We start from the raw sequence: 8,135 nt of genomic DNA, 5'->3' as shown, positions 1-8,135 counted from the left end.
CGCAGCTTCAGCCGAAACAATCGCCTACATTCCCCTGCTCTCTGGTGACCGAAGCACTCGCCATACAGTCACGTCTAAAGCTAGCTGGGAAGGCAACGACGGTATCGTGGCGTACGAAGACGTCCGAAACTCTCATATTTCTCCTCCTTCCGCTCCGCTTCTACCCGAAACGATCGAGGAAGGTAACCCTCGTCTCTCTCCCCCGTTCTTCCACCCGCCTTCGGGATCTTCAGCTCCTCTAAATCCGGTAATTCCGTCTTCCTGCGGGCTTCGCTAAATCCTGGATTTAAGGAAAGACGGAGCAAATACGGGTTTTAAGAACCTGTCGGATTTAAGTTGCCTTTTTGCTGTTTCGCTGGATTTAGCTTAAGTACTGCTTAGATCCTGCTCAAACCCTCCCTGCCCGCCTTAATAGGATGCTACTTTTTTTGAGTTATCCAACAAGGGTGCTCGCTGGATTAAGGGTTTTAATCACATTCACTTCTTCCTCTTCTTACCCGAAACATAGCTAGAGAAATTCTAGATTAACTTAATAAACTTAATAAACTTCACTTTTGTAATCATAAATTTGTATATTAAGAAATTTTCATACCTGAGTTTGATGGAAGGCTTGCTATTAGGATTACATTCATGTTCAAGTTGATTTCCTAGGAAAACATTTTATTTTTAATTTCACTGAGTTCATTCTCTTTAAAGTTCGGAATCCACTATTTGGTTATTATATACATATATATTATATTTGGAGTTGTTAACTGCTCAGAACATGGCTAGTTTTAAATGATTAGGCATATCAAAGGTTCTAAATTATTGACTTGCAAGCCTCTTCAATATGTTTATTGTGGAAATCTGAGAATATTTGGTTCTTTTCATATTTACCTCTCACATGAACTGGCTGCACTCCAAATCTTTGAGGATTTGATTGGGATATATTAGGAAACTTTTGATTGGTTTATTTCTTTCCTATTTTATATTTTTCTATTTTCTTATTTATAATTATTTCTTTTCTAGTTTAAGGAAGATATATTTGGTAAGTTTATAAATAAGGACAAAATTTCTGATCTATATATGTAACATATTTGTGAACAATGAAAGCTTTAAATCAAGCCCTGGCCGTCGGAGCTCCTCTTATTGCAGTCAGACTTCCTGCCAAGTGGCTGAACACTTCCCTGCAGCCTCACCCTGCTACAGGTTTCCTGGATTCTACCTACAGGCTTCCCTGATCTCTCCTTGCTACGGGTTGAAGGCTGAGCAGGCTCTTCCTTACAGGCGTTAATCCCTGCAGGTTTCCGACGTTTCCTCCTTACGACTTCCCGGCATCCCAGACATCCTCTATATGTTATCTTTCAAGCAGAGCAATCCAACTTGCATCTGTCCGTAGGAAACTCCAGCCCTAAACAGAGCAGTCTCCTTTCCTGGCTGTTCTTCTCTGCAGGCTTTCTTGCAGGTCTTCCCTCCTGCGGTCAGACCTTCTTCACATCTCCTCTAGCAGCCGGAACTAGCAGCATAAATTTTCTCCAACAGCAGTCCAACATTGGAATCCTCCCTGCAGCCCCTAACCAGGCTGCAACATGGACATTCCTTGCCGCAAGCCCCTCATTCTTTGGCCGAATCTTCCTTCAGCAACGATAACTGCCAGAAATGGCAACAGCAACAACCAGCAATGGCAGGAGCAACATCAGAAATAATAGCATGTCTTGCAACAACTTGAACACCTGCTATTTTTTTTTTTCTTCCTTTCATGCATCCATCTATCTGCATAATTGAAAAAAATTCAACTCTTGCCATTGCAGTCAACTAGGAGATGCTCTAAACACTCTTGGAGATGATGACAACACTGGATGAGGATGTTAAATTTTACTCCGTAGGTGAATTTTAAGTTAAAGACTAGGGATGCTGTCCACATGACTCCCGAACTCTCTAACTTTATTACAATTCATAAATTAAATGGTCATAACTATCTTTCATGGCCAAATCCGTGTTTATGCACATTTGCAGTAAAGTGAAAGAGGAACATGCACTGTTTTTGAGATCATTGACCCCAACTATCGCACATAGAAAAATCAAGATCATATGGTTATGCCTTGGTTAGTCAACTCAATGACTGCTTAAATGGGAGAGAATTTTCTGCTTTACAAAACTACTAAAGAAATTTGGGAGGCTGCAAGAGAAATATATTCCAACACTGAGAACACGACATAGTTGTTTGAGATCGAAATCAAGCTCATGACATCCAACAAAGAGGGCTGAACGTCACCTCACCCAATATTTCAACAGTCTCAAAGTATTAGCTACAATTGGAGATATTCGAGACACATGTGTGAAATTATTCACAAGCTACCATGATATTTAAATCCATCATTGAGAAAAAGAGGAGAATCAAATTCCTTGTAAGACTGTCTCAGGAATTGAATGAGGTGAGAGAGAGGGTCATGGGAACAAAACCTCTTCCACCTCAATGTGAAGCCTTTGCTGAAGTTACGAGAGAAGAGATTAGAAAGAAGCTGATGCCGACCATAAATGCATTTACCAAGCATTAAAAGTTCATCTCTTTACACCCATAATCCTTCTCATGATTCAAAGGTAAAGAAGAATTGTCCCACATGTGATTATTGTAAGAAGACCGGCTATATCAAAACAAATATTATAAACTCCGTGGAAAGCTTATTGATTGAAAACCTGGGTAGGGAAGGAAGGATAAGAGAAAAAGGCTAATGCTGCTACAAAATCCAAAGGATTGAAGGAATCATTCACCAAGAAACGATTTGAAGTACTGAAGAAAGAACTTGAAGGTACTTCAGAGTAAGACACCAACCTCATGACACGCGAGGTCATAAATTCTTCTTCCATCTTGCCAGTAATGTGAGATTTAAAACTTAGATAATAAAATTATGAATCTTTGATCACATGATAGGAGACATCAATGCTCTATTCAACTCTCAGAAGACTTCTACATCTAGATCGGTAAGATTTGTTGATGGATCACACTCAAACATCGTTGTGAATGGAGATGTGAATATCTCTCAAGATATTACTATTTATTTCGTCTTATATGTTCCTCAACTTGACTGCAGTTTGATTTCAATTAGTAAATTTACTCATGATATGAAATGTATAATTAAATTTCATGCAAACCCTTGTGAATTTTAGATCGTGAAATTAAGGAAAGTGATTGACAGTGCTGAAATGCACCAATACTTGTACCTCCTTAAGTAAAATATCTCTAAACAAACAATTGATCCTGCATTCACGTCCCTCAAATTTTTTAGCATGTTGAGTCTATGTTTGTCGAAAAATAAGTTATATGACTTTGTCGTCTAGGTCATACTAATTTCAATTATGTAGCTAAGTTGTATCCATATTTGTTTCTCAATAAAAAGCCTAATTTTTATCATAGTCAAACTTTTCAACTTGCCAAACATACTAGTAATAATTATCCCTCGACTCAGTATAGACCCTCAAATCATTTTTTTTCATTATTCACAATGATATTTGGGGACCTTTAAAGATTAAAACCCTTAGTGAGGCTAGATGGTTTGTCTAATTTTTTGACAATCATATTAGAACTAGTGTATTTCTAATGAAGAAAAAATCTGAAACATCTCAAATCTTTCAAACTATCAAATCAATTCAAATTCTCAAAATTGATAATGCAAAAAAATATTTCAACTCCGTTCTTGGGTTTTATGTTTCGAAAAATAAATTAATACATGCGAGTTAATGTATTGATACCCCACAATAAAATGAAGTAATAGAGAGAAAGAACATGCATTTATTTGAGGTATTTCGCTCAATTATGATTTCTCATCAAGTTATAAAGTATTTTTGGGGTGTAATAGTTTTTACCGCAACATATCTTATCAATTAAATTTCTAGCCATTTCATGTTTTGATGGTTACCAATCCACACATTAGAGTTTTTTCTCTTATTATACCACTTAAAATCTTTGGGTGTGTATTTTTTGTTTACATTAATTCTCAAATCCGCACCAAACTTGACCCTAAATATAGCAAGTATATTTTATTTGGATATGCTTCCATTAAAAGGGATATACGTGTTATTCTCCTTTTACCAGAAGATAGAACTTCATGGATGTCACATTTATTTAAAGTTTATTTTATTATCCCAAATTTGATGTTCAAGGGGAGAGTGCAAATAAATATCAATTTCGGGATGCACTAGATGACACATACACAACAAACTCACATACTTCTTTTCCTACTCTTCCACCCAACTCTCCCGCTCTTAGTGAGGATATCCAACCAACCCAAATTGAAGTCCACAATAAAGAATTTTGTGTGTATACTAGGAGGAAGAAAAATCTTGAGCAGACCGAAGACAACTTGTAAAGACAGAACTATTACAACCAAAATCTAAGTTCACATTTACCTAAAATTTTGGGTGAGGAATCTAGTACTCATGAGTTATCTCTCTTATGGTGCCGATGACAATGAAAATTGTACGAGATACCCAATTCAAGAGTATGTAGGTTATGGAAAGCTATAGTCGGCCTATAGAGTGTTTATATCTTATCTTACCTTTATAATGTGCAAATTCCTAAATCCATTCACGATGCTCTTGAAAATTTAGAATGGAGGAAAGCAATGGAAGAAGAGATTCAAACACTAAAGCATAATGACACATTGGTTATTACTAAACTTCCCTAGGATAAGAAGCCAATGAGGTGCAAATGAGTATTCAACATAAAATACAAAGTTGATGAGAGTGTTGAGATTCAAACTAAACTTATTGCTAAAGACTTCATGCCTATAAAATTGACTATCAAGAAATCTTCACACCAGTTGTTAAACTTAAAACTATCATAGTTTTTTTCTCAATAGTAGTTAATAATGAATGTGGATTGCATCAATTTGACATGAAAAAGCCATCTTGAACGAGGATTTGATGGAAGAGTTGTACATGGAGATATTGGTGCGGAAATTTTTGTTCGCCAACGCCATAGTGCCTTTCGGAAGACATTTATCTAGATGTCGAGCATGATATTCCGAAGAATATTATGTCCTCCAGAAGAAAGAGAATATTACCTTAGATATGGACCTAACCACTCGAATGATGAAAGCCTTCTTTCGGTCTACGGAATTAGGGTTTTTTCCCTTACTTCACGAGTGTAAGATAATGTTTATTTTAATTATGGGACATTGCTTCTTACTAGGGCAAAACCTCGCAGTTAATTGCATTCTTAAGGTCATGAATCATAAAAAACTCTCAATTAATGTAATGAGTCGAATTATGAAAGGACTTAATTGATTTGAGCTCAAAAGGGTAGAAAAGCTTGATTATCCAATAAAGTAGGTCTCATATTCGGAGGTGGTTTTGAAAGGATTGAAATGCTCTTTACACTGATTAGATAGGGTTTACAAGGTGAATTAGTGATATTTAAAATGACAGACATGAATTAACTCGAACCCCTATACTGTAGAGTAAGGTAGGAAAGATTTCTAGATGAAAAATCGAACCTAAACTATATAAAGAAGCCTAACAATTGGACTAACCTAGACACTAAGAATGATTTACTTGGTTAAGATGCTCATGACTTTCCGTTGTACCAGGAAATCAGAAGTCATCAGGTATAACCAGCCTCATAACCAGGAACCCCCCTTAAATGTCGTAGCTTAAAGGATTCGTAGTCTCAAGGAGGTTTGAAATACTTTCGTCAGTAATCATGGTTTACATCATCCTAAGGCATTCCCTTTAGTTGCAGGGGATAGGTTGAGGTGTTTTGTATGTTCTAGTTCTTAATTCTTGCTAGATACCGAAACTGACATAAGTTTTTATACTCAAACTAAGCTGGGGTAAGTGTATGACCCTCAATTATGGTGATTACATTAGCTAACCTAGGATTCATGTCGAATCTGTCGAGGTTTAGTTTCAGTTATTTATTTTGGTGTATTTTAATTGTAATTTGAAGTTCAATATGCAATTAAGCATTTGTTTTAATTCCTAGATATTGTAAGCCATGTTGGATAATCAAAATTTTCTATTGTAATTTGAAGTTCAATATGCAATTAAGCATTTGTCTTAATTCCTAGATATTGTCAGCCATGTTGGATAATCAAAATTTTATAAGTTTTGAAGTTTGTTATTTTTATATTTTTGTTTGAGAAGAAAACCACCTGAAAGTGGATTCTATTTTTTGTTTTAGGGTTTGGGTTAGGTTGTGCTAGGCCTGAGCTGGGTCGGGTCTAGTTTAGTTTAGATCTTGGTTGGGTTAGACCTGGGTTAGATTTAATGGTCTGGGTTAGGTTGGGCTAGACATGAGAAGGGTCGGGTCTTGGCTTGGTTAGGTTTGGGTCGTGTTAGACCTGGTTTAGGCTTTAGGGCTTGGGTTAGGTTGGGCTGGACCTGAGTTAGGTTGGATCTAGGTCGGGTCAGGATTGTTGGGTCAGACCTGGGTTAGGTTTTAGGATTTGGGTAAACCATTTTAGAGATTAGGAGTAGGTCGAGTTTGGGTTGACCCGAGTTGAACCCAAATCCAAGTCTAATCCAAGGCTATTGAGTTGGCCTAGACTAGACTCTTTTTTTTTTTACTTAAAACTTAAATTAAATGCTTAAATTAAACACTTAAAACGAAGAGGAAAGGGAGGGAATATTTACCAAGCGGTGGCTGACCGGAGAATTTGCTTCACCACCGGATCTCTTCAATTCCTTCGAGCATGCGCAAAGCCGAGAACGAGAAGAGTCAATGTGCTCGTGTGTGTAGAGAGGGATGTTCAGAGATGCACGAACAACTGCCTTTTATGGGCGGTGATTGCTGCCTCGGGCCGTCAACTGTTGCCAGACATTTTTAGCCGTCCGATCTAGTGGACGGTTGGGATGAGGATATGTGCACAAAGGCCATGGATCAGTGACACTGAGCTAGGGGCGTGGCTACACCCAAGATGGGGCATGACCACGCTTAGGCGTGGTCGCTCCCCGCCTGGCCTGACCACGCAAGACCCAGAAATGAAAAAATGCTGCTCTTAAAGGTTCATAGGCACTAGGACTCTTCCAGAAGCTCCATATGCCTCCGGAAGCTATATGTGATTCAAAAAGGAGGTCAACACATATCATTAAGATTTGAGAATGATTCCGACAAATATCTTGTATGCAAACTCGGAAAGCATTTTAATGGGCTTAAACAATCACCAAGAAGATGGTTTGAAAGGTTTTCTAAAATTATGTAATCCAATGAATATTCTCAAACTCAAGCATATCATACATTGCTCATAAAAAATAATTAGAGAGATATCATTACTACTTTGATTGTACATGTAGTTAATATGATTCTTATTGGTGATAATGAAAGAGATATTCTTAAAATCAAAGAAGTGATTGTTGCTGAGTTTGAAATCAAAGACCTAGGAAACATAGATGTTCTTTTATGTATAGATGTAACAAGTTCAAGAAAGGGATTGTTATATAACAGAGAAAATATATTTTAAATATGTTGAATGAAATATAGATGATTGGATGCAAACCTGTTGATACTTCAATGAAACCCAACAAGAACTCTAACAAGAAAGAAGAAATATATATGTGGATAATGGAAGATACCGAAGATTTATAGGACAACTCAACTATCTGTCACATATTGTGTCAGTTATTGCATATTTTGTTAGTATTGTAAGCCAACACATGAATAACTGACATAAAGAGTATTTGGAGATAGTTTACAGGATTCAAAAGTTTCTCAAGAAGACTTCTGATTATGAATTAATTTTTGAGAAAACTAAAAATAGAGTAGAAGTTTACACGTATGCTAGTTGGGCGGGAGAACTTACTAATTAGGGGTGTAAACGAGTCGAGCTTGATCAAGCGTAGACTTGGCTTGTGTTTGACTCATTAAAAAATACCATTTTTCATGTTCGGCTCATATATATATCGAGCACAAAATTTTTGTTCGTGTTCGGTTTGTTTGCTTATGAAGTCAAACACGAGCTATTCACGAACAAATCATTGTGATAGCCCTAGTCACACAGGTTTAGGATATTAACAGTAGGGGTAAGCTTTAAAATATTCATTTACCTAGAACTTAATATTTTTTTATTCTATTTTTTTATTAATAATTTTAATTGATTATAAATTTTTGTAACATTGTAGTCAATTAAATTATTTAAAAATAATACTCATCAATCATA

General features: G+C 36.5%; 1 long non-coding RNA gene across 1 annotated transcript; it reads left to right on the top strand.

Moving 5' to 3' along the window:
- Nucleotides 1-2,870, top strand: LOC110021629. The gene is made up of 3 exons (XR_002293667.1): nucleotides 1-182; nucleotides 1,093-1,691; nucleotides 1,791-2,870. It is a non-coding gene; the product is annotated as an uncharacterized LOC110021629 (long non-coding RNA).
- The last annotated feature ends 5,265 nt before the right edge of the window (nucleotides 2,871-8,135 follow it).

This window comes from Phalaenopsis equestris, unplaced genomic scaffold (genome assembly GCF_001263595.1).
Source record: "Phalaenopsis equestris unplaced genomic scaffold, ASM126359v1 Scaffold000136, whole genome shotgun sequence".
Lineage (NCBI taxonomy): Eukaryota > Viridiplantae > Streptophyta > Magnoliopsida > Asparagales > Orchidaceae > Phalaenopsis > Phalaenopsis equestris.
This window is presented reverse-complemented; position numbering and strand designations above follow the sequence as displayed.